The following is a 24,569-nucleotide window of genomic DNA, read 5'->3' on the forward strand; positions in this document are numbered from 1 at the left end:
TTTGCTATTCAGTGTTTTTTTTTTCACTTTAATCAACCTCTTTGTAACCCCAGCTGCACATGATGAACTATCTGCGGTCACCTGTTTGAGGTGTTTTAGAAAGCTTTCTGTTTCATAAAACCTCTTTCTCTGTTTTTTTGTCAGAGAGCACAGAGGAATCAGACAAACTGTTGCTCATGCTGAACAGCAAATCGCTCTGTATGCTTCATGTCTCCATCAGACACCTGCTGTTCTTTAATTGTACGCTCTGACAGTTCATTAAAATCAGATTGTCAGCAACGATCCTGAATAAATCCTCAAAAAGGTCTGTTTGTTCCCCTTTTTGGATAAGGTTTAGTTTAGCATTTGTGTAGAACTAATTACTTCTGATATTCCGTTTTCCTGAAACCGTTGTCCTGTGCTTCTTCTTTCTTGTCTGTTTTTAGAAAAGGGTTCATGCACATGTTTAAGTGTGTGATTTGCTCCCAACTGGCTCCTTGCTTCTGATGATTGCCCTGACCATTTTCCTCTGGGGCTCTACCCTGATGACAAATTCACACATCCGTTTTCAGACTCCTCTTTACCACAAAATCAATAGGCCTTCTCAGTTTTCCCTGCATATGTGAAAGACTGTTGCAGCAGTGTCTTTTCTACTTAGACAGTGTTGTGGATATCCATGGCTTGCGTAAAGCTCCTCAAAGGAAGATTATATGATGTTTGTTGTATGGCAGCCTGAATAATCCTTATTCTAAATGACATATGCAAAACTGAAAAAGAACCATAAAGACTGCTAATATCATCAATAATATATGGTAGGATTTAGCAAAACAATCAGGACAATACTAGCTATAGTTAAAGGCTAGTGGTGTAATGATTCATTATGATAGTTATTCGAATCATATCATCATTTGTGGTTGCCGAGATGATTCATTATCGATATTTTTTCATTTTGAGCGATCCAATTCAATCCTAAAATCTTGAAATCGATCTTAAGCCAAAACTTAAACCAGTGTGACTCAGAGATAAATACCTGGTTACTGAACAGTGCAGGTGAAGTTTTCCATAATCCTTATATTTCTTGTAAGATAATCAAGTTTAAATTAAATATGTGTACAAACAAGTAAACAAGAATTAATGTCAAATCCATTTACATTTTTGTCTCATAAAGTTCAGCCCAATATTGTTTTCCCACATCATAATACTACAAACAGAACATTATTAGAACATTCTAGCACACTGTATGGTCACATGTCTTTGCTAAGTTCAGAGTGTGTCCACACAATGGACTAGAAGGATGGCTTGATCATTTGTTTGTGTTGTCTGCTGTGATGGACTTGGTTGTTTTTACATTATATTAAAATTAGCCTACTGTGCAAGATCCATATAATCAATTTATTTCATTTTGAAACAATTTGATATTGGTATAAGTGGATTGGATTAACAATTTGCCTCAAACAGATCAATCTGATTGGAAGAATATAAATCAATTAATCGATTAAGTCGATTCAATCGTAACACCCCTACTAAACAGATAAAACTTTGTTATTTTTAATGAAGGAAAATATATAATAGCAATGGTAAAAACAGTTTCGGAAACTACAAATTCATCATTATTACTTAATTATTTTATTTAAAGTCTCAAAGAAAACAGATGACAAGCAATCAGTTAAAATCCCAGTTTCTGACTTAGTAGATGGGAAAAAGAAAGTTTTAGCACTCACATTTTTAAATCTCTTTAAAAGGTTGCGATGGTAACACACACAGGTCAGAGATGTTGTACACTGAAGTTGAAAGAGAAGTTACTTTCATTATGCCACTTCTTTCAAACTACTCTTCACATCTGATGGGGATGTAAAATGTTTAAACTACCGGTAGCTTAAAATGTGAACATTTTACATTGAGAACATAAACTTCAACTTATTTTGATCCTCTATGAGGATTTGATCTTGAAAAATCGATTATCTAAACGTGAATGTGTTTCAGAAAATAAAATGTGTTTTAGAAAATTAAATGTCTTTCAGAAAATAAATAATAAAATAAAATAAAATTACCGTATACACACAGAACAGTACTTGAAGGCAGGGAAAAATCATTTTTAGTAAAGATTTATGAGAATCTGTTTTGTCACTTTTAGGAAGAGAAAGTTTAAGATTTCTCTCAGGAAAATAAAGTTAAAATTTAGCACTGGGAACTCACATTCATGTTTGTCAGTACACCAAATGAAATATTTCCAATCATAATACTCCATATTTTAAAAGGAGCAGTAGCCTCATGTTTAGGATCTCCACTCTAAGTTGACTTAAAATATATTTTTCTAGAATTTGAAGAAATACCTTCCAGATTTCCAAACTAAATCATATCTTCACAAAAAAAAAAACGGAAAAAAATTATTTTAAAAGACATAATATTGTGTTCTGAATGGAAATTATTTGATTTAAATGTAGCACAATTTTGATTAATTAGACAGTTCCTTGTTAGAAAAATGTGAATACAAGTTTTTCTTTGAATATACTACAGATTGCTTTTTGACAGTGCAGTGCATATTAGTATGCAATAAGTCATGTTTTGGGTCCTGTTAGAATAGTAGGAATGGGGTAAAAATTAATAAACAAAAGCAGTTCTGCATAAATGTTTTCTTAACCAGTTGGTTTGGAAGCTACTGGGGTTATAGTTCCTTCTTTCTGACACAGTATTATTTCCACTCTGTAAAACTGCAGTGCACTCTGTTGCTTACATTTAATGGAAGCTTTGTTCCATGTGCTGTATGCGATCATAATTTTGAAGAAAAAAAAGTAATAAATAAAACATAGTGATGCTATACTCAAAATTTCCTAATTAAAAAAAGTGCAAATGGTTGTATAATATAAATAAATGAATGCAGTCTGGAAACTGAGACGGTGTGTTATTATACCTAATGAGTGGAACAACTGTGAGTGAAAGGAATGAAGAATGTAGAGGGAAAGATTTACATAATGATGAAAGGTATATGCACATGGCAGATGCACAGGACGTTGACAGAGTTTTTGAAAGTGGCAGAAAGGCATTAAGATACTGCTGGCATCCGCATTAAAAGCTAATGACAGCATGACACACTCATTTATCTTTGCTCTGGCTCTGATTCTTACTGTATCCTTACATCACCATCTGTTATTTATTCGTTTAGAAGATGGAGAGCATGATGAAAGAGGCGAAGGAGGCAGCTGTACTGGGGGAAATCATGCAGAAAGATTTTTTACACCTTGGGACAGTTGACAGTAGATTTACTGTCCATTCTCTCTGATCATGCATGCACAACATAAATGTTAGCAAAAAAATGAAGTTTCTGGAGTCGACATTTTAAACTGTAACAAAACTGATAGAAGCTGAAGTGTTGTTGACGTTTGCAGAGAGGGCATAGACTTACTACCTTGTACACATTTTTTAGGTGTTTGGTAAAAATAATTTTGCAATCTGGTTTTAGGTGGCTCAGCTGTTAAAATCTTGTGAGGAATATTTTTCAGCTGCTCCTTCCACTAATCCAGTTAACGTTATTGTGGTTCTTAGAATTCCATGGAGTCCTTCCTGTACAGGTTAGGCTTCTGACTTAACCTCTTGAGTCCCACTCTGATCATCTTTTGAGCCATTTTAAAAGCAAATTGTGTGTTTTTTAATTATGAATATACAGTTTAAAAAAAACCATTTTTAAAAATGTGTCATTTTTCTTGTTCAAAGTTTCAGTAAAGTTTCAGTAGTTCATGAGAAACACACCTCTGAGTTGTGGGCGGGATCGTTGGAGTAAGTCTGTCTCTACTTCCCGTCATCCATCTGTTTACACTCTCTCTCAGGAACAGTTCAAGAAAAATGTTGAAGAATATTGGAGTTATCTTGGCGTACACTTTTGAGCCAGATGCCAGCTCGGACGAGGAAAACGATCTACTCATTAATGGGCAGATGCACCAGAATGGAGAGAAGCAGGGAGCTTACAGCTTAACATAGTACCTTCTACATCACAACTACAAGCTTTTTTGAACAGCATTTTTTTGTCTGATCCTGGATCACAAATAAGTATTTTTAAGCTTAATTTTCTTTATATATGTTCTCCAGGATGAGAAAAATGCTACATGAGCATGTTGATAACATTAAAAACACAATTTCCATCAGAGTTTTCCAACTAGTTTTGTTTAGACAATTATATACAACATTTTTGCACCAATAATTCTGAAAAACACAATGACATTATGACATTATATCATCTCCCTCTGTCCACCTTAGAGGGTCCTGAAAAAACTTTTACTTGTTTAAAATCCTGCCGCCTGCATCATCCCCAAAACCCTCTACACTGCCCGCATCCTTCAGGATCTCCACTGGCTCACAGTTAAATCCGGAATCAATTTCAATGTCCTTTTATGTTTTTAAAATCATCTGCAACCTCACCTCCTATCTCTCTAGTCTTTTGTAGTCTCCTGACAATGTTTCATTTGTTCCTATTTCTTATTTTACCAATTTTGTTTTACTTTGTAAGGGGCTGGACAGTAGTTTCAGTGGATAGCACTGATCTACTTGGTTCAAATCCCAATCCTCTTTGTGTAAAGTTTGCATGTTCTACAGGCACCCCAGCTTTCTCCCACGGTCCAAAAACATGCTGCATTGGGTAATTGAGGATTCTTGTTCCTTGGTGTGATGTGAGTGTGTGGCCCTATGATGGACTGGCAACTTGTCCAGGGTTAATCCAACTGTCTGGTTTAGGCTCCAACAGCTCCGTGACCCTAAAAGGGATCAGAAAGTTTAATGGATGGATGGATGGATGGATGGATGGATGGATGGATGACTTTAAAATTTGTATTTTTGAGAGGTTTTTGTATAGACGTTTTCTTAAATTTTGGATAGATTTTGTCACTGCACTTTCAGATGCAGCATTGTACAGATAATGTGCAGTAGACAAGAGGGCAGCCACTTTCATTCATTTTTACCTTTTTTTCAGCCGGTTTGTTCATGCTTCTTTCACAGCACAGTAAGAGCGGCTTGGTTTACCTATTCCTCTTTCTCCCCCCTCCTCAATCAACTTTCTTTTCCCCTCACCTCACTTTTCTTCTATTCTGCCATCAGTCCTCCTTTTGAAAGGGCGCCTGTGTTATTTACCAAAATGAGATGGAGTCAAAGGCCTTTCTGTCTGGAAAAGAGTGTAAAGAAAAGGAAAGGAGCAGAGAGATGAGGCGACAAACAGAATTAGACAAGGCTGTATAATGACCTACAGACAGGCTTTGCAATCAGTCCGTCTGTCTCTTATCTTCACTGGGCTCCAGCTAGCTTGTGAGGTCACATGAACAGTGTTTGATTGGTGCAGGGTTGTCAAGGTACAGTCATTTGGTGAGCCAGAAGCAGAAGAACAGCTGCAAGGAACCTGCTGACAGAACCTTTCAGATTGATGAGAGCTGACTTTTCACCCCCTTGACTTCTACCCATGAGACTGTCATGGCTACAGAACACTTGTCGACCCAGACGCTGGAACCCGGAAGAAACACAGAGGACGAGCGTGGCAGGTAAGAGGTTTTAATAGTGAACAGACAGAAAGCCGTGGGCAGGATCTAGGGTTCCCAGAGAGTGAAGATCAAACTCGAGTGGCGTCACTGTTGGATCTTTCTGCAGACAGTCGGAAGGAGTTGACGTCGGAGGGGGTCCGAGAGATGGCAGAAGACGGCAGAGGCTCGAGGTGGGACCAGCGGGAGCGAACGGAGGGAAGGTTCCAGACAGAAGTTGATGCAGGCGACCACTTGTGACAATGGATTCCTGGAGATGAGCAGAGACAGAAATTAGCCAAGGGCTTAACGAGACAGAACACCATGAACGAGACGAGAGGACCAACTATGCACCATCAGGGGCAACGGACTGGCGAAGACTGGTGATCCAGAGGCTCCTTATGAAGGCAGAAGAGGTGATGAAGTAAGTGGCAGCAGCTGGGATGGAGAAGCAGCCAAGTGGAGGGGAGAGGGAGAGGAGTCTGACAGCGGCACCATATCAGTACCCCCCCCTCAACGACCGCCTCCAGGCGGTCAAGGGCGGCGGTCCGGGTGGGCCCGGAAGAAGTCCTCAATGAGCGACGGGTCCAAGATAAACGAACGGGGAACCCAGGAACGCTCCTCCGGACCGTAGCCCACCCAGTCGACCAGGAACTGGAATCCGCGACCCCGACGGCGAACATCCAGGATCCGGTTGACGTCGTAGGCCGGAGCGCCATCGATGACCCGGGCGGGTGGTGGGGAAGCGGATGGCGGGCACAGAGGACTGTCCCGAACAGGCTTGATTTGAGAGACATGAAATGACGGGTGAACTTTCAGGGCTTTGGGCAGACGGAGACGGACACAGGTGGGATTGATCAGTTTGTCAATGACGTAAGGTCCGATGTACCGAGGAGCCAGTTTCCTGGAGGATGCCTGAATGGGAATGTTACGGGTCGAAAGCCATACCCTTTGACCAGGCTGGTAGTCGGGCCCCACCACCCTGCGACGGTTGGCGATCTGGCAGTTGCTCTCCTTGGTGCGGAGGAGAGCAGCCTTCGTCTGAGTCCAGATGCGATGGCAACGCTGGAGGTGATGTTGGACGGAAGGCACTGCCAGATCCAATTCCTGTGACGGAAACAGAGGTGGTGAGTACCCAAGGGCGGCTTCAAAAGGAGAGATCCCGGTGGCAGATGAAGGGTGAGTATTGTGGGCATACTCAATCCAGACGAGGAATCGGGACCAGTCCTGTTGGTTCTGTGCCGCCAGACAGCGGAGAGCTGCCTCCAGTTCCTGGTTGGTTCTCTCCGCTTGGCCATTAGACTGGGGATGGTAACCCGACGAAAGGCTGACCGTGGCCCCCAAGGCCGTACAGAAGGCCTTCCAGACCTGAGAGATGAACTGGGGGCCACGGTCCGAGACGATGTCCGCAGGAACGCCATGATGGCGAAAAACGTCATTGACCATGATCTCCGCCAAGGCGGAGGCAGTGGGGAGCTGGGGGAGTGGAATGAAGCGAGCCATTTTCGAGAACCTGTCGACAACAGTGAGGATAACTGTGTTCCCATGGGATGGTGGTAATCCAGTGACGAAGTCCATGGCTATGTGTGACCAGGGTCGGTTGGGCGTGGGGAGAGGATGCAGCAACCCTGCAGGAGCCGAGGATGACGTTTTAGACCGTGCACAAGTCGTGCAGGCCGCGATGTACTCACGTACATCCTTGTCCATGGATGACCAGTGAAACCGCTTGCGGATGAGATTGAGGGTCCGGTGTACTCCGCCATGGCAGGCTATTCGGGAAGTGTGACCCCAGGTGATTACCTCTGAACGAAGGTCAGGTGGCACATACAAAGTACCCCTAGGGACAGGGGGGTGATTATTGTCCTTAGAGAGCGCTTGCAGTACCTTAGTCTCGATGTCCCATGTCAGGTTTCCAATGATGCAGGTGGACGGAAGGATAGTGGAGGTGGGTTGTTCAGAGGGGCTGTATTTTCGGGACAGGGCGTCGGGCTTGACATTACGAGATCCGGGTCTGTAGGTGATAGTAAATTGGAAGCGATCAAAAAATAAACACCATCGAGCTTGCCTGGAATTCAGTCTCTTGGCGGAACGGAGATAAGCCAGGTTCTTGTGATCGGTCCATACTATGAATGGCTGCTCGGCCCCCTCCAACCAGTGACGCCACTCATCTAGCGCCAGCTTGATGGCCAAAAGCTCCCGGTTTCCCACATCATAATTTTGTTCAGCGGGTGACAACTTCCGTGAGAAAAAAGCACAGGGTTTTAACTTGCCAGTGGCGGCTTCTTTCTGAGATAGAACGGCGCCCACTCCTGAGTCCGACGCATCCACTTCCACCACAAATTGCCGAGAGGGATCAGGCTGGATGAGGATGGGAGCAGAAACAAACAGTCTCTTTAAGGTGTCAAAGGCCTGTTGAGCTTCCGTAGACCAGAGGTAGGGACGGTTAGTAGAAGTAAGCCGTGTGAGAGGGGAGGCGATACTGCTATAGTTCCTTATAAAACGTCTGTAGAAGTTTGCAAACCCCAGGAATTGTTGGAGCTTCTTACGGTTGTCAGGTGGCTCCCAATTAGCAACGGCTTCAATTTTGGATGGGTCGGGTCGGATGCAACCCGCCTCGACGATGTACCCCAAGAACTGGACAGTGGTCACGTGGAACTCGCATTTTTCGACTTTCACATAAAGCTGGTTCTCTAATAGTCTTTCGAGTACGAGGCGCACGTGGTGTTCATGTTGGGCCTGGTCGTTGGAATAAATGAGGATGTCGTCTAAGTAGACGAATACAAAGCGATTAAGGAAATCGCGGAGGACGTCATTAACTAACCTTTGGAAGACTGCCGGGGCGTTGGTTAGGCCAAAAGGCATAACCAAATATTCATAATGCCCTAGGGGGGTGTTAAAGGCAGTCTTCCATTCATCGCCCTCTTTGATACGGACCAGATGATAGGCGTTGCGTAGGTCTAATTTTGTGAAGATGCGGGCCTTCTGAACGGAGTCAAACATGGAAGAAATCAATGGCAAGGAATACTTATCTTTAACCGTGATCTGGTTAAGTTCGCGGTAGTCAATGCATGGCCTGAGTGTTTTATCCTTTTTCTCCACAAAAAAAAACCCTGCTCCAACGGGGGAGGAGGATGGTCGTATGTGACTTAGAGAGAGAGCCTCCTGGACGTACTGCTCCATGGCAACTCGTTCGGGGCCCGATAGATTGAATAGTCGGCCCTTGGGTAGAGGGGCGCCCGGCAGAAGAGTTATGGCACAATCATAGGGTCTATGCGAGGGCAGAGCACTAGCTTTGGATTTACTAAAAACGATCTTTAAGTCATGATAGCACGGCGGAATGGCAGAAAGATCGACCGGACTAGCATCCTCCACCTGCTGGGGGGACACATTGGGGACGGCTGAGAGCAAACAGTTAGCGAGGCAAAAGGGGCTCCATTGATTGATTAACCCCTGAGACCAGTTAAAATGAGGGTTATGTAACTTCAGCCAGGAAAACCCCAGCACTATGGAAAAGTGGGCAGACTGAGTGACAAGGAAACTAATGGACTCCCTATGATTACCTGATACGACGAGTAGGATGGGTTTAGTGCGGTGGGTGATGCGCGCGAGGTGTTGGCCACCCAGACCAGAGGCTTCAATAGGGGTGTCCAGGGGTTCTGTGGGTATAGACAAAGAATTAACAAGGCGCTGATCGATAAGGCTTTGTTCAGCTCCAGAATCTATGAGAGCATTGGAATCGTGGACAAGAAGGTCATAGCATAACTTGACAGGAATTAGTAGAAACTCTTTACCAAAATCTTTGGAGAGCTGTTCCCCTCGGGGCCTGTCGTTTAACGAGGGGCTCGGGAGTTTAAACGAATAGGGCATGAGGAAACCAAATGGCCTTTAGCTCCGCAGTAGAAGCACGCTCCTTCATCGCGCCTCTTGCGGCGTTCTTCTTCAGATAACCTCGAATGGCCAATCTGCATGGGCTCCTCCGGACACTTAACGGAAATGGGTGTTTCAGAGCAAAAACCGTGATCTGCGGGTGGAGCACTGGGTGGCTTGGTGATGGGGCGAGGATGAGGATGGTTGCGCTCTCTTTGACGCTCCCGAAGTCTGAGATCCGAACGGAGCGCGGCGGCAATCAATTCCTCGAAGGAGCGCGCTTCGGGTTGTGAGCAGAGGTGATCTTTGATCTGCTCATTCAGGGATTGGTAGAAAACCCCTTTTAAGGCCACGTCGGGCCATCCTGCTTCCACCGCTAGGATACGAAAATCGACCACATGATCACTAACTGGGCGATTCCGTTGTTTAAGGGCGAGGAGTCGCCGGGTAGCTTCTTCCTGTCTGCAGGGTTGATCAAAAATCAAACGGAACTCGCTGATAAAACGGTCGTACGTGAGATGACTAATAGGATTTGCGGAGAGAAAGGCTTGGGCCCACTGGAGTGCTTTATTGCGAAGAGAGTTTACAACGAGAGTTATCTTACTGTGATCTGTTTGGTAGTAACGGGGGGCTTGTTGACATATCAGTTGGCACTGTAATAAAAATCCTCCGCAGGCTTCCACATCCCCGAAGAAAGGTTCCGGCTGGAGTCGGAAGTTTTCCGGAGTGGAAGGAGATCCGGAACCGGAAGCGGTAAGACCACTGGGAGCTTGAGCTGTGGGAGCCGAGGCATGGGTAGTCTGTCTAGTTAATTCGAGTAAGGTTTGAGTCATACCGTCGAGACGTTGGAAAAGTTCCTGTTGGGCTGCGGCCATTTGCGAAAGGGCGTCCGCCTGGCGACCGAGCATCACGCCTTGCTGGGACACGGCAAATCTGAGTCCTTCCGGGTCAGCTGGGTCGGGATGTTGGCCAGTCCGTTCTGTCATGGCTACAGAACACTTGTCGACCCAGACGCTGGAACCCGGAAGAAACACAGAGGACGAGCGTGGCAGGTAAGAGGTTTTAATAGTGAACAGACAGAAAGCCGTGGGCAGGATCTAGGGTTCCCAGAGAGTGAAGATCAAACTCGAGTGGCGTCACTGTTGGATCTTTCTGCAGACAGTCGGAAGGAGTTGACGTCGGAGGGGGTCCGAGAGATGGCAGAAGACGGCAGAGGCTCGAGGTGGGACCAGCGGGAGCGAACGGAGGGAAGGTTCCAGACAGAAGTTGATGCAGGCGACCACTTGTGACAATGGATTCCTGGAGATGAGCAGAGACAGAAATTAGCCAAGGGCTTAACGAGACAGAACACCATGAACGAGACGAGAGGACCAACTATGCACCATCAGGGGCAACGGACTGGCGAAGACTGGTGATCCAGAGGCTCCTTATGAAGGCAGAAGAGGTGATGAAGTAAGTGGCAGCAGCTGGGATGGAGAAGCAGCCAAGTGGAGGGGAGAGGGAGAGGAGTCTGACAGCGGCACCATATCAGAGACCCTGTTTCTATTAAGTGGTAAAGGTGCGAGGAGCTATTTTTGGATCAGTGCAGAGAAAAAGGGCTGTGAGCTAAGATTGGAAGGTTAAGACAAGTTAAAAGACCATTTAATATTTTTAATTTTGGTGTAGAAGTTGCACTTTTCATATTGTAACCTAATGTAAAAAAAGTAGTGGTCTTGGACAAATGTGTGTTTAACCCAGAAAAGTGTGTTGCAGCTTTGTTTGTCTATCTGTTCTCTCTTGGCATCATGATACTACAACATGAAAGATGCTGAGTGTTGTAGGTGGGAGAGTTGTGTAAGTGAGGAGGCACAGAGAGAGATGCTGGGTCAAGTAGACCTGATTATGTAAAAAGAGTCAGAGAGGGTTGGAAGCACATGCTTGTGTTTCTTTAGAGCTATTAGATTACGGGGAAAACACTTGGTGTGGCAATTTCCTTTTTACTGGATGCGCTGGCTGAGAAATTTCACTTTATTCTGCCTCCAACTACCTGGACTCAAGTTCTTAAAGTCACCTTTCACATACGAACATCCTCTGTCTGTGCATAAGTACACAGTTCTTGTTCCAGTAAAAGATGCATCATTTACTTTCTCCTTTAAATGAGTTCATGTGAATAGTATTTGCTGGCTGATCCCTGAGGTGGAAGCAGCACTTAACATCCGTGATGACAGCAGTTCCACCCTCGGGGAATACATCTTGGACATTCATAAAAGCTGTCTGACATGAAAGTAGACCGTTTTTACATCCTCTTATAAGTTTTACTTCTCAGTTTTCTTCATATTTTAATATTTTTTACACTTTTTGTTTATTATTGGAGCTGTGTGACATAAAAAAGCTAATTCCCAGGGCATAAAAGTTTTAATTCAATCATATAACCATTCAACAAATGAATATTACAGCGATATTGATAGTTTTTTTTTTTTTGTTTTTTTTTTATCTGGAGCTTTCTTTTTCAGCTGTTTGTCCCTTTCTTTTCTCCTTAACTTCAGATTCATCTCCTGTGCTATTTGTGCTCCTTTATAATGTGTTTGAATGGAGCCTAATTCAAATAAAAATATTCTTATTCCTGCTTTTCTTTTTAAATCACAGAAGCAGTTTGTATTATATAGCCTTTGTGCAAGAATCAAGCAAAACCCATATTTTTCTTTTTGCAAGAAATGCCTTAAACTTTACCTCACAACACAAAAATAACATGGTGTTTAAAGATGATACTTTTTTGCCCTTGTGCCTCAGAATAATTAACATCTATTTCTTATTCTTCATTATCTTTAAAGTGACTAGCTGGGCTGCTGAATACCCTGGACAGCTCATATGTTTCATTATAAGGTCAAAAAGGCACCTATGCATGTTTACGGCAGCAGTGAATCTTAAATACAAAAAAAATGGATAGAGGAAGCTGGAGTCCGAGCAGGAAAACTTGAAGAACATGAAAGCTCCACACAGACACAACCCATAACAGGAATTTAAACTCCACCATCATGCAGCCTGCTGATAGCTGTGTTTACTATTCTTGGTCCTCGGGCAACTTCCCTGCTCTGTATGTTTAACTTCTTTCATAATGACTGTGTTATTATGAGGATTCTGCAGAGCTCTATGACGAGCTAATGAGATGAAACAGTTGTGATGGAACAGAAAAACAAGTGAAACATGCAGAGCCTCTGAAATACTTCAGAACCAACATTTAGAAATGCTGGTTTATGGGGAGTGAAGTTATAAACATCAAACCTCAAATCAGAGCTAGGCAAGACAAGGTTTAATAAATGTGTTTTTGGAGCTTTTTTGTTGTTCTTTTTGTTTTTGCATCATTCTGACATGACTAAAGTATATGTTTATTTTGGCATCAGCCATTTTGACATAAGCGTTGATTTGGTGTGCATCTTTTTTTATGTTTATTGTAACCCATTGTCTAGATTGATGCCTTCTGTTACATTGTTTATAGACATTAAAAGAATAAAAACAGGAAAACCTCATTATGACTGTGCAGTTAAAGCTCCCTGTGGTTTTGTGCATTTGTTTGTTGACAGCAAAAGTTAGAATTGTCCTTAAAATGTGTGATTTTTTTGCAACCTTTTGAGAAGATGAGCCATACACATGTAATCTGACTGAGGTGACATACTGTATAACAAACTGAATGCATACTCTGTACCTGGATTGGATTGTGTGTTGAAAACCTGCATTATTTGCTTATGTAGGCAGAAGTCTTAGTCCAACAGCGAGGAAAGATGATTTGTGAGAGTGTGTGTGTGTGTGTGTGCATGTTTTAATTTTGACGGTAGGAAAGAGTGTAAGCCACCAGCTTTCATGCCTGTTCACCTCACTTATTACTAACTTTGATCCAAAGCTTTAAAAAAGCACCCCAACAGGGCAGACTTAAAAAAAATAAGAGGGAGAAAATAAAACTAACAGAGAAGCAGGGAAAGATGTCAAATGAGGTGATAGGGAGAGAATACAAGTGAGCTTCCAGGTGATGGATTGAGGAGAAAAGGTGTGATGATGGACAGTCATTTGGCCGCTTGTGAATTGTCCAGTTTGTCGGAAAAGATATGGGGAATAGATAAAAGTAGGAAAAGAGTTCAAGGTGCGAGTGAATAGGAAGGATCAACTGTGATTTCCCAGGAGAGAAGGAACAATGTGGATGAAGAAGAGATTATAGATAAAGCAGAGAGCAAAGGGAAAATGAAAAGACTTAATTAAATGCTTTGTTGGTTCCCTAAGGAGAGTGGCCGAATTTGTTGCTTCCAGCATCATGTTACATTCATAAGTGAGGCACCAACCCAGACTTCACAGCCGCTTTTTCATGCTGAGCCTGAGTAGCCTACTCATAAGCCTACTGGTTGGGCCATGCCGTACCTTCAGCACCACATGGGGTTGATTGGTCTCCATCCTTGGGTTCACTCATAAACTCTTTTAATGTCAGTGCCCAGGCACAACTAACTCATACGTCAACACAGTAGGAGGTGGCGTTTACTCTTTCTATTTTCTACTGTAAAACATGTCACACTCAAGTTGCCAAAAAGTCGCCATTATGTTACTCTCATGGCAGTTTTATCTTGTTGACTTCCCATTATTCCGCAACAAAGCAACCTCCAGTGTTCCTTTTGGAATTACTTTCTATCCACTATTTGGTGTAAATTCATTCAGGGGTCGCAGTACATTAATAATAATAATAATAATAATGGATTGGATTTATCTGCGCTTTTCAAGACACCCAAAGCGCTTACATTGTGTCCATTATTCATTCACTCCTCATTCATACTTGGTGATGGTAAGCTATGGTTGTAGCCACAGCTGCCCTGGGGCAGACTGACAGAGGCGTGGCTGCCATTTCGCGCCTACGGCCCCTCTGACCATCACCGGGAACATTCATGCACATTCACACACCAGTGGAGCCACACTGGAGGCAAGGAGGACGAAGTGTCTTGCCCAAGGACACAACGACATTTTGGCTGGTGGGAGCGGGGATCGAACCGCCAACCCTTCGATCATTGGACGACCCGCTCAACCACCTGAGCCACTGTCGCCCATTGTTGCACAGTTAATGTCACAGTGCTCTCTGCTTTTATTATTATTGTGGCTTATGCTCAAAGCTTTTTTATCCCATTCTTGAGTCCAGTGCTCAGGATTGCCACTAGAGTAAAGGCCAGACCAGATGAATTATTACATAGCTTAGCTAGTTTGCTTAGATTGCAGACTGTCATTCAATACTGAAGGATACTAATTTTCATCAATTAGCTCCGGATTTGTTTTAAAATAGGAAAGAAAGGGTTAAGGGGTTTGTCAAAAAGATGGCATAACTTTGGCAGCTGTTTACTGTGCCCTCCTTTTCTATTCTGTTGTATTAACAGAAGAAGTTATTCGGTCAGAATGTTGCTTGAAAACATGCTGTAGTGGTTAGCACTCTCGCCTCTCAGTGAGAAGGCCCTGGTTTAAATTCTGGCTGAGTCCTTTGCATGTAGAATTTGCATGTTCTCCCTGTGCATGTGTGGGTTTTCTGGGCACTCCAACTTCCTCCCACAGTCCAAAAACATGCTTCAAAGGGTAAATTGGGACTCTAAAAGTGTCCCTTTGGTGTGAATGTGAGTGTGTGGGTTTTTATCTCTTTGTGGCAGCAACCCTGTGGCCCATCACAGGAATAAACTGGTTTAGAAGATGAACAAATGCAAATAGTACATGTGTGCTTGGCGATTGATTGTTAGATCTCATTTGAGAAAACTGGTAGGTGGGCATGGTGTTGAGGTAAAGCAGGCAACCTCTGACCCACCTTGCCTGTCCGTGTGTTGAAGTGTCCTTTGGCAAGACCAGCAACCCCACATTGCCCTGCCTAATAGGTTGACATCCGTGTTCGGCAGCGGAGGCGCCATCAGTGTGTGGGTGTGTCTGCATGGGTGAAAAGGACTGCTTAGGCCTTCTAAGAAGGTAGAGAAGCGGTATATATTTATATGCCATTTACCATTCATGCTATCATGTCCACTGATGTCATAGTCCTTTTCCAACCACTGAAACGTTTAATAGCTTCTTCAGCTTGTTTTAGCTGGTCTTCAGTTCTGCGGCTGCCAAGTCCCAACTGATCTGCTCAGACATGTGCTTTCTGTGGCTGGTGCTGTGTAACAGCTAACCCCAATACTCGTCAGACCAAGCCTGCCTATTATTTTTGATTCTTGACTCTTTGGTCAAGACACTTCAGTCAAGAATTTAAGAATAATCTTCTCTTGATCCTTGACTGAAGAGGGATAACCTGAAGTTTAGTCACTCAATTGCTCTACAAATGGTGTTTGTTTTCTCCCTAAACCTTCCTCTAGCTGTGTACCGTTGTAGCAGTTTTTCACACTAGCCCAGCAACAAGTTGAGTTCTGTTTAAGCCCCAGGGCTGAGAGCCAGAAGCTGACCTAACAACTGTACAAAATGAAAGACCTGGTGCTGTGCCAAGCCTGATTCTGAATAAGCACTTTAGCCAAGTCTGTTAGAAAAAAGGCCTATGGGTCATTTAAAAGCTGAAAAATGCAGCCAAAAAGCTTTCAAATGGTCACACAAGGAATGAGGCAGAGAGCAAATGAAGAGATGGAATCTCAGCCTCATTTTTCCATTCCTTTGTCAGTGGAAAACAGTTAGGTGTCCAAAGCTGCTTGATCCCAGATTAGATGCCCGCACCCACACACTGGGTGGCTTGGCAAAGAGCAGCCTTTTACGCATGGCTGCAAACCACACATTTAAATAGAACTCACACACTGTCCCTTTAATAAAAATGCATCAAATAATCTCTTAGCAAAAGTAAAATTGTCTTTAAGCAACAATTTTGCATGTTTTTTTTAGTCCCTTGCTCATAGTATTTCTTACTTATTATCAATGCAGTTTTAAAAATGTTTGTTCTTATGTAAATATCCTAAAGTCAAGAAGAAAATAAAATCAGTGTGTTTTGACTACATACTTTTTTGCTTTAGAATTATAATTTGCTGATTTGCAGCAGGTTCAGTGATAATTCAAGTCATCCCTGCACCGCAACAGATAGTGTTTTTTTTATTCTGGCAACAATTTTTGTGGCAGATGGATAACAGACCTGACATTGTCCTGGGAGGCCTGAACCACTGACTTTTACCAGCTGAGTTCATGAGAGGGGTGGATTGTATCTCCCCAGGAGCATGTGAGAGGAAAATAGAAAAAGCCAGCCACACGCTAAGACACATAATGAACCGCAATGAGGTGCCTGTCTCTGAGGTCGAAGGTTGTAAGCGCTCAGAGAAAAGGTGACAGACTGCATGAAATGGAAAAGTGATCAAGAAAAATCTAAATAAAGCAAGAATAATTTTCAACCATTTTACCTGTGTTTATTTTGATGTATTTACCTATACAGGGGTCCAGTTTTTGTTGATTGATTTACTAAGTGATCATGAACAATTATTTTTTTTATTTATTTAATTACTTTAATATTATTTACCAGTCTATTAACCCAAGCGTTTATTTCATGCCATTCTTTAGCCTTTCAGAGTGAATTATATCCATACATATGATAAAACTTTGGCAGACTAAACCTTGTTTTTTTGCAGTACATTTTTCTACCCCAAAGTAAGACGACTCAATCTCTGAGGCACTGCCTTTTGCTTCTTGTGGGTGCTGCCCATTTTTTGATGTCAACTTAGTGGCCGCCTCGGCAGCATGTCTGCGTTTTGGCCACAAAACGAAATTCGAACTTTTACAAAAATGGATGAGCAAATTGTGCATATAAAATGGAAGCATTTTGACTGATCATTGCTAGCTCCTTGGTGCAGACTCCTCCTGGAATGGGCTGTTCCCTACTTATAAGTCACAATGTGAGGAGCCGCTCTCTTTCGTGGATTGGGAGGAGCTGGTGCTCAAAGTGCAGATTTTTAGAGGAATGCTCAGAAATGCGTGAACAGATCAAAATCCACCTTTGGGGATGTTTTTGAAATGAATTCAAATGATATTACACTTAAAAATAAAATAAAAAAAGTTGATTTTACATGATATACGCCATTTTAATCGTTTATGCAATCAGCATAATTCCAGTGGATTCTGAAGTGAGCAAAAGCAGCCTTGTGCTGATATGCAACACTGCACAGCAGCAAAGTGCAACACTTTACATTAGTAATGTGTTGCATAATATTGGTGTTTTTCTCTACATCAGAATCAGCCATTCCACATAAGAGCGTGTTTTTTTTATTTAACATCTCTGGTCAGAGCGCACAGAGAACCCAGTCTTTAAACAACTAAAAACCTCACATGAATATTGTTTGGCCTATAGGGGAAAGTCAAAGAACCTTGAAACAAGAAAAGCAGCAGAAACTCCACAATGAACCACCCAAGCGATGTTGGTATAGCACTGATGCACCGTTTTTTGCTTTTAAGGTAAAATAATCACAATGTAGGATAACCTAACTTATAAAGCTTAATATTGATGCTGTTTCCTTTTTGTGTAAGTAAAAAAAAAACAAAAAAAAATGATGAAGATTGCTAAATGTTCTATATTTCAGAAAATATTTTAAAGTTTGGTTTTCACTATACTGATCTCTTAAATGAAAATCCAGTTTACACCAAGTTTTCCAAATTTTTTTTTTGTCGTTTCATCCCCATAGGTGCAATTAATAAAAGTCTTAAGACACAATAACAGAATCATTTTGCTAAACAGGTAAAAATATGCTTTAACAAGAAATATAGTACAGACCAAAGGTTTGGACACACCTTCTCACTCAAAGAGTTTCTTTATTTTCATGACTATGAAAATTGTAGAGTCACACTGAAGGCATAAAAACTGTGAATTAACACATGTGGAATTATATACATTACAAAAAAGAGTGAAACAACTGAAAATATGTCATATTCTAGGTTCTTTAAAGTAGCCACCGTTTGATTTGATTACTGCTTTGCACACTCTTGGCATTCTCTTTCATTGTCATGAAAATAAAGAAAACTCTTTGAATGAGAAGGTGTGTCCAAATTTTTGGTCTGTACTGTATGTCCAAACTTCTTTCATTTTTGGATATTAATAAACTGTAGCAAAATGTTGCGATTTTAAAATCTATTTTTTCTGCAGCTCTTTAAACCACTGTGTTAAAATGTCTCTACAATATGATTACTTTCACTGCTCACCTAAAACATTAAGGTTTAGAATTAGATCACAAAAATTTAAGAAGTATTATGTTTTTTGATGTTTTTTCCCCCAATGTTTTGTAATTAAATTGTTTTTTAACCTTTAACTGGTTTTAAAGTGATCATATCACAGTTTTCTTTACTCAGAAATTAGTGAACAGTATGGAAGTAATTTAAAGACATCTACGTCTCTCATTCTCGGTGATAGTATTGTGTTTTTTTTACAAAAGTGCTGTGCACATAGGCTAGCGTGACATTTACAGCGGATGAGAAAAGGCTAAGTAAGTCAAGACCTTTACTTTGAGAAGACATGCTTCTTTTAATCTTAAATAAGCAATTACTTATGTTTCCAGTTAAACCTGTTCTTAATGATTTCACATCTCTATCTGATAGAGGCATCCATCTTTGGATTCCCCAGGAAGCCTTTGAGAAGGGAAAAAGAGAGGAAAGAGGGTGGGGGGGTAGAGGAAGGAAGCCTCTTGAAGTGCAAGCTGCCTCAGACTAATGTTGGGCCCAATGATGTGGGGTAATCTGTCAGTGCTAACAGATTGTGATAAGGTAAATAGGGCTGCTTGTGGTGGCTTGGCTGCATCTTTCTTTCCTCCTTCACTCTCTTTATACATGGGCTGCGGTATAATGATTATGATGAATTATACAAAATCTGTGGCCTGTGGTTGCAAGTCGCAGCGGAGTGGCTGGCCGCAGCCATGTCTCTGTCGAAAATTCTCCTGCACGGGGTGGAAAGTTCAAACACACGCACACCCACACACATAAACCTGACAAATTAACCCTGCAGCCAGAGGGCTATCAGAGAATGCCTCTGACACATTTGGGATTTTTATCTTTTTCATTTGACCAATTGATGTTCATTGCTCAGGGGTATGCATGTTTGTGTCTTTGCACCTTTGCATATGTGTGCCCATGCGCTCCTGGACTCATTCCTTTACCATCTACTTTGAGATCAGACCTTAAATTCCTCTGCGGCTTCAGTATTTTCATCAGTTTAATGTGCTGTGTTTTAAGCTCCTTTTTGTGCCTCAGCATGTCTGTCCGCCTCTTTGTGAAAGGAACACAATGTGTGCTGTTAGTGTGTCATTCTCAACAGATCCTTTTAGTTTTTTCACATTGGATTTCACATTTTGACTTGCATCCTCTTTTGTGCAGCTGTTATTTGTGTTTTCACAAAGAATCACTCATAATGTCCTTCATTAACTTTTTCCCAAAGAGATTTCGTTTTTCCCCAAAAATTCATACAGTTATTGACAGATACAAACAGCTGTGTAATAGGAACTGATTTGAATGCATGTGTTAATGCTTGAGGGAATTCTTTAACATCTGTTTCGGTAAGTATGAGATCTAATTTGTGTTGAAAAGGAAGTTCTTGTCGACTGAAAAAATGTTTTTTATGTTTTTAAATTCTACATGATGTATGCTGAAAAGTGTAGGATTCATTATGTAAAACTGAAAGATTGCAGGTTGAGTCTTCAGTATGAAAACTTAGTGAGATACAAAGTTGAGTTGTACCAGTTTTTATGCTGTGAACAAAGGATATTCTGAGGCTGGTGGTTTCGTTACCATATCATCAACTTTGAATACACTGTGAAACCATAATTGGATCTGAAAATATTTGTATAAAGTTTTTCTAAAACCGGTATCCTTCATCAAAAAATAACATTTAAAACAGTCAATGACAAAGACTATGTTACATCAAACATTGATATTTTCCTAAGTTTAACGATTTAGTTTTGCCTAAACAAACCAAGTTGATCTGTTTTTTTGTTTTTGTTTTTTTTATTTACTAATTTGAATAGTAACACCTGACAAGTAATCACAGGAGATTGGGTCAAGAGGGCTTGATTCAAACCGCTACTTTTAACACAAAGGGTGGGTCAATCCTGGTCCTTGAGACCTACTACCGTGGTTGTTTTCCAGTTCTTTCTGCACTGCCTGCTCCTGATTGGCTGACTCATCTGTCTCCTCATTCTGATTGATTAAACACACCTGAGAGTTGGAAAACAGTTAGAGTGGTAGACTTTAAGGACCGGGATTGGACAGCTTTCAGATACATCTTGGCTTTTTAATGCAAACATATGCATTCATGTTAATTAGACAGTGATATAATGTTTAACCTGTTTTAAAGGACAGCAGATAATTAGCTTTCCTTCTTTGCAATGAGTATAACGGTGGAATAAGAATTCAAAAGTAACACTCAATTAAGTTTAGCATTACTTAAAAATGATGCTATTCAATTAAAGGAAAATGTGTTAGTGCAAAGAAAGACCTCAATAAAAGTAGAAAAAAATACTTCTTCACTAGTTTGAATGCAGTATCTGAGTTAGTGTTAAAGACCCACTCTGCTCAAAGTGAAAGTGAATTTCTAATGAAGTCCCGCCGCTCTGCAGAAACTATGTCCCAGAAAACAACACATTTATGGATTTTGGCTAAGAACTGCATAATCATAATTAAAAGGCCATTGGGAACGCTTAAAAACAATTCAAAAGATGATTGGAGTGTGTCTGTAAGGACTTGTAAAATCAGACAGAAAAAAATCCTGAGAAAGTTCTTAAATGATTAAAATCGAAGTTGAGTGCAAACATTTTAGCCTGACATCTCTCAACTTGTGTGTGGACTCACATGAGGCTTTAAACCAGGATCAAACACACTCCAGCCCCAGAATTTATCTTCCCCTGTGACACATTTTTTATATTTTGACATATTTATAGATATTGTGTTTTTCATTTAGCTATAGAAATGAGTATTGGGTTTATAATGATTTAGCTGTCCAAATGTTCCACTTTCAGGAATATTAGCTCATTACTGAAGCCCTCTGGGCAAATCCTAATTGTAAATAAAAAAAAAAACATTGCTCCTCCTTTTTTCTGTTTATTTCTGTCACCAGTGCATGGACAATGATAAATGACTTTGAAGTGATTTTGTTTCCATTATTTCTTTCTGGAGCTTTGAACAAATAGTCTGTTTAACTGTGATTCCTCAGAAGTCACAGCTCAGCGCTTTAGGTGGAGGACAGTCCTGGTTGTTTATGCAGGGCTGTTCACATGTGGAGGGAGGATGTTGATAGAATCAAGCATTAGCACCTCCTGTCATCTTAAGGCAATTTATCACTCTGTCCCCTCATCTAATGCGGCCATAGTTAAACAGGAGATCTTGATGGCAACTGCATTTTTAATACCAGGCTCAATCAATAACAAAGGCTTCTTCACGTAATGGCTTCAGCCCTCGGGGCTGTTTTTTTCCTGTTCAGGCTACTTTCCACTTTCTTTTGTAAACAGAAATTAGCTACAATTAAGCAAACAGTTGCATTTCCACGACTGAGCAGCTCCTACCGCGTGCTGTGTGCAAGCTTGACATAGTGATGAACACACGCTCTCTTCCTGATTTCACTCTTTCCTGCTGTCTTGCTGTAATTTGAAACCTCTGCTTAATGCATCTGCATTTCTCCATCATTAGATGTGAAAATGTTTAATTAATTGCGTGATTTGATGTAATGGCTCACCCACATGTTGTAGTTTTAGAAACCAAGACAAAGCTTTCTCTTTAAAGACCTTCCCTTAAATCTTTTTGTAAATGTTACTCCTTTTTATTTTTCATTTTTTTGTTTTACATTTTCTATATTCTAGGCCTTTGCTAATGTATTTGTATTGATAAGAAAAATACACCTAACAAAACTAATACAACCACAAACTTCTCTAAGCTTTCTCTGCAACGTATTTGTATTCTCTGTCCATCATTGTGTCTGAAGGGTTCCCAGTGGTCTTTTAGTTATGACGATTACGCCGTTTTTAGCCAAAATTAAAATACCTGTTTCTGCAGAGTGGCAGTAGTCCATTAGAAATTCGCCTCTTAGTTGTAGGCGAGACTGTTGGCGCGGGGTAGGCCCACCCCTGCTTCCCGCCATTTATCTGTTTACACGCTCTCACGCCTACAGCCCCTCACACCTCCAACCTAACATTACCAGTAGAAGAATAATGGCGAGCAATTTTGGAGTTATCCAGCCATACAGTTTTAAACCAGATGTCAGCTCAGACGAGGAAAACAAAGACATACCTGGATCTAGTCATCTACAAGTGGATGCATTTAAATGGAGCAGAGCAGGGGGTTGGATATTGTTGCAGCAGCTTCCACATGACAACCAGAAACTTTTTTTTTAATGGCATTTTTCATCTGGTCCTGGTCACAATTCAAAAAATAGATGTAGTATTCTTAAAAAATACACATAAACCTTTTGTATTGACCTACTTATTTTTAAATATATTTCATAGCATTTTGTGAAATCACAATTTCCAAATATAACATATTAAAAATTTTAACGATTATTTTTCCCGGAAGTTAGAATTGCAAAAAAAAAACAAAAAAAAGGTAACACTTTATATTAAGATTCCTTAACAAGCTTTGTTAACACATTAACAAGCATTATAAATGAATTTATAGGGTGTTAGTAAGACATTTATTAGTACAATAAGTCTAATAAGGTTTATTAAATTACTTAGTTAACACATTTACAAGCATTATTATTAGGATGTTTTCAAGATGCTAATGATGCCTTTACTGATATTATAGGTGTCTAACAAATGTGTCAGTGTTAATAAGCTTAATAAGATTTATTAATAACCTTTGTTAACAAATTAAGAAGTATTATTATTGTTTGGGGTTCTAGTAAGATATTTATTAGAATTATAGATGTCTCACACAAGCCTAAGTGTTCATAAGCTTAATAAGTTTTATTAACTAACTTAACAAATTAATAGGCTTTATTAATGTGTCAGATGCTAGTAAGATATTTATTAGCATTATAGATGTCTTGCAAATACCTGAAAGTGTTAATAAGATTTATTAACATCTAAAGTCAGACCATTGTCTTCTAAATCCATATTACTAAACTGCTTATAAGCTTTACAAATGTATTAATTAACTTTGTTAATAGTTTATTAATTGTTTTGCAGCACCTCATCTAAAGTGTGGACGTATTTTACCACAAACAACCACAAAGCATAAAGATTGTAAAAAGAACTTTATGACATTAAAACAGACTAAACATACACAAATCGTTCTGTAAAAGATATATAAAAATATAATTCAGACAAATAAAAAATATTAAAAAACATATAGACTGGTGTTGGATGACTCTAGCATCATAGCTAGTAATAGGATAAAGTATTAGCATCTATCCTGAGTGAAACATTCATTGCAAATCCCATCACCAGGAGACAGTTCTCTGCATTCAATGCCAACTGCATTCAACCACTGTTGCCTTGCTTCAAAGTCCACAAGAAAGTTGTACAAGCCAGTAATTTTTGAAGAACGAAGACAATAAACCTACAGGAGCCATGCTAAAGTTAACACGCTAACCTGCCCATCTTTGATTATGAAAGGAATCAAAGATGGGCAGGTTAACTAATGTCCCCATTGGCTAATGAATCTGTCAATCAAACTCATCAGCAATCATCATCATGCTCACTTTCAGCCAATTGAATGGCCTCTTAGACTTTGCTTTCACACAGGTGACGGAAAAAGCCCCGCCCAACTTTGATTCTGTACCGATCGGTCGTTAGCGTGTTAGCTTTAGCATGGCTCCTGTAGGTTTATTGTCTTCGTTCTTCAAAACTTACTGGCTTGTGAAACTTTCTTGTGGACTTTGAAGCAAGGCAACAGTGGTTGAATGCAGTTGGCATTGAATGCAGAGAACTGTCTCCTGGTGATGGGATTTGCAATGAATGTTTCACTCAGGATAGATGCTAATACTTTATCCTATTAGCTACTTGTTCGCTGTGGCGACCCCTGATGGGAGAAGCCGGAAGAAGAAGAAAGAAGAAGCTATGATGCTAGTCATCCAACACCAGTTTATATGTTTTTTAACAAAAAAAATCATTTGTCTGAATTAAATTATTATATATCTTTTACAGAACGATTTGTGTATGTTTAGTCGGTTTTAATGTCATAAAGTTCTTTTTACAATCTTTATGCTTTGTGGTTGTTTGTGGTAAAATACGTCCACACTTTAGATGAGGTGCTGCAAAACAATTAATAAACTATTAACAAAGTTAATTAATACATTTGTAAAGCTTATAAGCA

General features: G+C 40.7%; 1 protein-coding gene and 1 long non-coding RNA gene across 3 annotated transcripts in view; one reads left to right on the plus strand and one right to left on the minus strand.

Annotated features, from left to right (window-relative positions):
* LOC101159502 (potassium voltage-gated channel subfamily D member 3) overlaps positions 1 to 24,569 on the plus strand; it is a 133,842-nt gene that overhangs the window by 31,253 nt on the left and 78,020 nt on the right. The window lies entirely within an intron of this gene.
* Positions 10,388 to 11,087, minus strand: LOC111947658. Its single transcript, XR_002873526.1, has 2 exons — positions 10,724 to 11,087; positions 10,388 to 10,640 (listed from the first exon to the last, which is right to left on the minus strand). It is a non-coding gene; the product is annotated as an uncharacterized LOC111947658 (long non-coding RNA).

The sequence above is a fragment of the Oryzias latipes genome, chromosome 7 (assembly GCF_002234675.1).
Source record: "Oryzias latipes chromosome 7, ASM223467v1".
Taxonomy (NCBI): domain Eukaryota; kingdom Metazoa; phylum Chordata; class Actinopteri; order Beloniformes; family Adrianichthyidae; genus Oryzias; species Oryzias latipes.